The sequence below is a fragment of the Malurus melanocephalus genome, unplaced genomic scaffold (genome assembly GCF_030028575.1).
Source record: "Malurus melanocephalus ecotype Western Australia unplaced genomic scaffold, MMel_1.1 scaffold_674, whole genome shotgun sequence".
Lineage (NCBI taxonomy): Eukaryota > Metazoa > Chordata > Aves > Passeriformes > Maluridae > Malurus > Malurus melanocephalus.
The window spans coordinates 271137-277891 of record NW_026623906.1 but is presented as its reverse complement, the minus strand read 5'-3'; positions in this window follow the sequence as shown (position 1 = coordinate 277891).

Here is a 6755-nt window from a genome sequence, read left to right as displayed (position 1 = left end):
GAGAGAAATCTTATGTGTGGCCTCCAGGTGAGCCCCTAACACCATAAATAYAATGTTTACCTCAAATCTCACCCTCTTTCACTTGTGTCCTCTGACAATGCAACTCTAGTCCTGGATTTTACAGTGATTTCCATGGCAAATAGACATAAAAAACAGAAACATGGTTTTGCTTGATCCTGTGAGAAAGTAAGGTGGGGAATCTGAAAACCATTATCAAAAGATCAAGATCTGCAAACAAGAAAATATCAACAGCAGTAGTGAAAAGACAGAAGAATTTCCTAAAGACTTACTTCCAAGATGCATTAATGAAAAACGTTTCCCCTGCAGTTCAGTTGATGATGATGTCAAAATATTTTCCATTTTATTAGTAATCAGAAAAGTATTAAAATATAGCTCCTAAATGCAGGCATTAGAGAGTCCAAATAACTTTCTTTAAATGCTTCAGAGACCGCTTGAGAAGCAACTCTTTGGACCATTAATGTTTATTTTCAAAACATCATGAACAAATAGAGAAATTGAAGAAGTTTTAAAATAGGGACAATGAAGACAACCTGGGTAATTATAGGCCTGTCACATTGACATTGATTCTAAGCAAAAATCTAGCTGGTGTAGGACTTGATTAATAACTTAAAGGAAGATAATATAATTAATGCAAATCAGCATGGGTATACATCAGGCTAAACTGGTAGGCTTTATAATGAAATTCCAAATATAGTTAAAAATAGAATAATGGAGAAATCACATATTTAGATCTCTTTATGGTATTGATTTGGCATCCCCTTATTTATCTATTTATTTATTAAATAAGAAATTATGGTAACAAAAATGTAGCAAAGCTCATATCAATAAAATTATATGACTCACAGGTCTCCAAACACACTGTAAATGGACATATCATTGAGAATGTAGAAGGGTTTTGGATCCCCACAAGTTATTTGTATCAAAAAACAGAAAAAAAAAAAACCCAGAGTGGTAAAAGTCACCTCAAAACTCAACCACAAAAAAGCACTTTGATCCTAAATATGGCCACATATATAGTATCGCCTCTGAGGATAATCACTATTCTGAGCTGTAACCTCAGACTCTGGAAGAAAAAAGGAAGGAAAAGAATGAAAGACAGAATTATCAAGTTTTCAACATGATTCCCTACTTTAAAGGCCAAATACTTCCAGTGGGCACAGAAGGCACATAGGAAGGGAGGCTGCATTAACTCTGTGTTTGGAAATTGTGCTGCTGAATTTGAAGTACTCCTGGTTCTGGTATGCAGAGATAAAAAACCATCCTGGGGACTTTGAGCAGAAGTCACAGGAATTATGTGAGGATTAGAAAACTTACTTCTTTCTGTGGTACTTTAGCACTCAGTAAAATAATTTTTATCAAAGAAATCAAAGACATGATCCCACTGCCTTCTTTAGGTACTTATTTAAGGACAAAATTTCATTAGCGAGGGCTTTTCAGATGTAGTTTCCATTTCTATGATCTTAAGTTAGAAAGGTTAGATCAGCAATAAGAAAAAACCTCAAAAAATAACTCAGAATAACTTCCTGTTTATATATTCTTTCCTTTCCTCTCTGGCCTATCCCTTAGACCAATGAACCTTTAACTCTGCACAGTTGTGCTGGGAGGTGAAYATGTTCTTTCCCAAAACTAGTTTAAAGCTGATTAGGTGGTGTAATCTCTTGTGACATGGGAGAAAAGGATTTTAAACCTCCTGGGCAGAAGAAAGAATGTGCTTTTCCTTCTTCTGTACTTTGGGTAGTGCTCTAACCACCCATCTGCAGGGCAAAAGCTATCACTGGTGATGATGATACCACTTCTTTGACGAGAAAGGAAAGCATGTTGTGACATTTGATGTGAAACACATTTATCTGAGAATATCCCCATCAGACATTTTCTAAAAGTATCTGCAGGCAATTCAGACAGAAACTGAAATATTTAGCTTGTAGTTATTGAACATGCACTGAACAGACTCCAGCTTCTCCACTGGCCTAGTGATCTACTTCTGGTTACTTTCTGAAGAAAAAYTCCAGGCTCCTGAAAACCCTACAGGTCAGTGAGAAAATTATTTGCACAACTGATACACCCTTGGACAGCCTCTGAATAATTTTCAGGATATCAGGAACTGAACTCAAAAGCAAGCTGCACTTCCCTGCTGTTGTAGGTCTTGTTCAAAATCCTGTATATTCTATCATGGGTGCAATTTTTACCTTGTAATCAATTAAAAAATGCCCTTGGAAGAAAAAAAAAAATCAATAGAATAAACCCATGTGTCATTTCATACAGATTTGAACATTGTTTTCTCTGATCATCATGTGGTTTTCAGAAAAAGGAATATATCATGAAATAAATGTGCATTAACACAATGATCTAGAATTTTGCATCATTACATATATTCATTTCCAGTAGGCAACTTCCTGTAAATCTAAAAATGAAAATTTAAAATCTATATTTTCACTTTTCTATTTTAAAAAAAAAAATTAAACTTCACAAACAGAACTTACTTTCTGGTTCTTTCCAGGTCGGTGCAAGATTAGACAGAGCAGACAATCCAGTAGAACTCAGCAGGGGTCTTGAAAATCCCAAAGAATTTCATATAGACCAGAGTTTCTACCTGAGCTTCAGAGTGCTTCTCTTTCACATTTTAGTTGGACCCTTAGCTTTATTTAAATGGGTTTTTTTTATTGCATCTATAAAATATTTAACTTTAATATATACAGCACCATTATCCTACATTGTGAAAAGCATAAAAGCAAATGAAAGTAATAGCTTTCTTGACACACCAGAGGATTAATGTGTATGAATTGAATTTTTCTGTATTCTATGAACTCACATTTCATTGAGACACCAAATTTATAGACAGAGAAAATCCCTCATCCAGTTTGAACTTCATAGAAGCTTAACATGGAAACATGAAGGATGTGTGCTCCTAGAATCACCTTTGCAAATTAAATTTCAAGACGGAGGTCATTAGAGAATATGGTTGCAGGAATGGGGGATTTTTTATTAATTCTAGAATTTTATTTAGCACACAAGAGTTTTATGCTTCTCTCTTGCTTCAGAAAGTTAAGTTGCAGTGCATGTTACAAAAAAAAAGCTTTTWAAAAAATTATTTAATGACATAGAAAGCAATGCCATCAGCAAATCAGTATCTTCTAGACTTCTATGACTCGAAACTTCCATGAAAAAAATGTGCTGCTAGAAGAAAAAGCACTTAAAATATATTATAATTAGCATCTTTAAATAAATCCCCTGTATTGGTAGAAAAAAACAACAGTACATAGAATCATTATCACAGCCCTTTTGGGGCACCTCTATGATCCTGATGCCACCCTCTATGAGGCACAGAGCCACACAAAGACTTCCTAAAATGTGASCATCCAGACTGCTTCTTCCTTTTTGAAACAGATTTTTGAATAGTTATTTCTGAATTTTCCTTCAGTAATTATGTAGATAGTWATCTGGATTCCAACAGTCATGCTGTTCCACTGCTCTCTTTCAGCATGTCAGCAAGAGCAGGGTTTCATTTGGCCACARTTCCTTAGCGATGTATTCCTTACTTGACACAGATCAAATAAAATGACAGCAAAGGAATGTCGAGGCAAAATAAACAATCCAAAGGCAATTTTTGAAATTTTCCATTTTGAAAACAATTGTAAATATATACGGGTATAATCAAAACTCACATCCAGTATAACTGCAGAAAATGATGCCTAAAGAACACCAGGAGATATAATTGTGTGTGAGGGTCCCTCTCAGACAGGCTGCAATGCAGTCAAGCATTTGATCTTACAAGGAGTCTCAGTGGCAATAAAACAGGCTGCATCCTTCCACTCCTCTTCAAGGATGTGTCAATGTGCACTTTATTAGCAAAAATCAGCATTCCCTCATATTCACCCTATCTGTCCAGGAGTCTGTTCAGCATGAAGCATGATTGGTCCTGGTCAGACCCATCCAGACTGATCTCTTGTTCCTAATCTGTCAGTCTGGACGCACAGTAAAACACCACTTGCTCACTCTGCCCTCAGCTGCTACCTCAGAACCAGAGAGCAAAGGAAAAGGAAAAGCTGGAAAGGRACTTTTTACAAGGACATGTACTGATAGGACAATGGGAATGGCATTAAATTGAAAGAGGAAAGGTTTAGATTAGATACCAAAAAGAAATTCTTTATTTTGAGGATGGTGAGGCAGTGGCAGAGGCTGCTCAGACCCACCCCTGGCAGTGCTCAAGGCCAGGCTGGATRGAGCCCTGAACAACGTGTTCCAGTGGAATGTGCCCCTGCCCAAGGCAGGGCATTAGAACTAGATGATCTTTAAGGTCCCTTCTAACTCAAATCTTTGTATGGATCTGCAAAATTTTGCAAATTCAAAAAGAAAGAAAGAAAGAAGTAAATCAACCTTGCAATCCCTTTCTAGACCTTTATGAAGCACAAACTGCGCCAATCTAACCCTAACTATAACAGAAAGTATAAACCAAAATGTAGTCCTGTGCCTAGTCCTTGGCTGTGTGACAGACCACTCCTTAGCACAAGAGGGCATTTAGTGAGTCAAACACCAAAACCACACACAGAGCCAGCCAACTAACCTGCAATTTAGTTATTCCCATAAGTCCTTGTCAGTGTGCACAAGTAGTGTTATCACCTATAATTGACTGGAGGACTTCAATTATGCTGGTAAATTTAGCAATAATTACACATCTCTGCCACCATTCAGGAATTACCTCTCAGGGCACGGAATCTGTTTATACTCACTTCCAACAAATTCAGACTTCACRTGTTTGCTCAGCTACGTGGGTTCATCCAACCATAACGATCTCATTCATTACATGAAGTGCTCATAAAACGGTATCTTGAACCACGCCTTGGGTTCTCAAAGAAACCAGTGTATTTAAAGGACATTTTGGCACAGAAAGAAAAGCACCTTTCTCCTCCTGACACAACAGAGCTTACAAAAAATTAATTTCCACTGGCACAGGAAATGGGTTTTGTGGTGGATAGAGTGGATGCTCAGAGAAATCCAGGATCATCTTAAACTCGTTTCTTTCTTCATTATGCTCATTACTTCTCAACCTCAATCTTCCTGCTTGTTCCTTCAAAAGAATGTTTTTGAGCCCAAGAACGCATATAATTCCCTTCTGGGAGAGCAATGAGGAAAATGAGCCACAGGTATCAGAAGGGATCACTTCTCTTCGGGAAAGCTCTCACCACAGCCGCCAAAGCTTTAGAAGAATAAAGCACAYGGTGCTGTGTGATTCACCATGTCCTCCCTAGTCAAAAGTAGAATGATTTACAGTAGCATTGTACTGCTGCTCTTAATTTTGCCCCGTTCTCAGGTCTCATGTTTACGAGCGTCCTGGGAGGAACCCTGTCCTGCCATGCTCTCCCTCCTGAGCCCCTGGGTATCTTCAGTCATCCCTTGGGCACATCCCCTAAACCACAGKAACACCACACCTGGCACAGGCAGCTGAACCAACAATATGACCCATCATGTAAAGGGAAGGGCGAAATAGGGTCAATTCATAACAAAAGACAGGGCTTATTTTTGATTTTACTCCAGGTAAAAGCTATTGCCATCACTGCATCAGACTAAGCCTTCGTTGGGCAACCCTTGTCCACTGTTATCTTTCCTCTCCATTTTTTTTTTCTTGTTAAAGGAACAGATTAAATTATTAAAACTAAAGCAAATTCTTCATAATGGTCCTATAAAATGATATATGAATAATACTTTTTACCACAGAAATTTTGCAAAATAAAACCTTATAWAGTCTGTGCAGCAAACAAAGTACTTGCTGCTGACACAATTAAAAAATTTAACTATATAGCTAAGATAAGCCAAGAACACATGTAATACTGGAAGCTGTTTCTCATAGCAGCAACACCTCTGGAAATTAAGTCCTTCTTATTTCAAACCTTCTTTCTCCACATCAAACACTTGTCAGGAGTGCAGTGGCTGCTCTCTTAGGAAACATAACCAACTCTGTAGGACCTAATTTCTGTGTGAAGGTTAATTAGTTTAATGCAGGAAATAGTCTAGTGGAGTTGGGGATTTCTTCTTCAAATAAATGAGTTAGAGCTTGAATTTGGTAACTACTGCCTGAGAAATTGTGGCTGTTGGATGTGACTCTTTGAACAACAGGGCATCACTATACAAAAGGAGACACAATAGCATCCCACAACTTCTATCTGAGTTGGCAATTTGTTAAGTTTCTTATTAAACACTTAAAATCACTGGAATAGCCTCATTTGGGGGTGGAATTGCTTCCTGCTTACTTTTGTTACACTCTAYTTTGTTCAGCACAAAACTAATGTGAACCAGAACGTAGCCAAGGCTGGGATTTGTGAATGAGCTGCAGAGATTGACATCTTGTTGAAACACAGATGCTTCAGTGAGAGGATTTTTCATCATGGCAGATCAAACCASATTATTTTAATTTGCTTTAGACAAAAGCAGTATGCAAGAGAGTAAAGAGAATTTGTATTTGCACAGTCAAGATCATCACATACATTCAAGATTGTAAGACACTGAACGCTGAAGATCATAACCTTAAAACCGCAGTGTATTTGGGCACAACAAACCTAATTACCCCAAATCATGTCACTTATGGAAACACTTAYGTAGAAGATTATTTTCAAGCTGGCAATTTAGGTCTCAGTCAGGATTTGATTTGCATTCCTTCTTTAATTTATGGAGTTTGCATTTGTTCCCCATCTTACTCTGATAACTYTTCTCCCCAGCCCATGGCTGATTTTCAAGAGCTG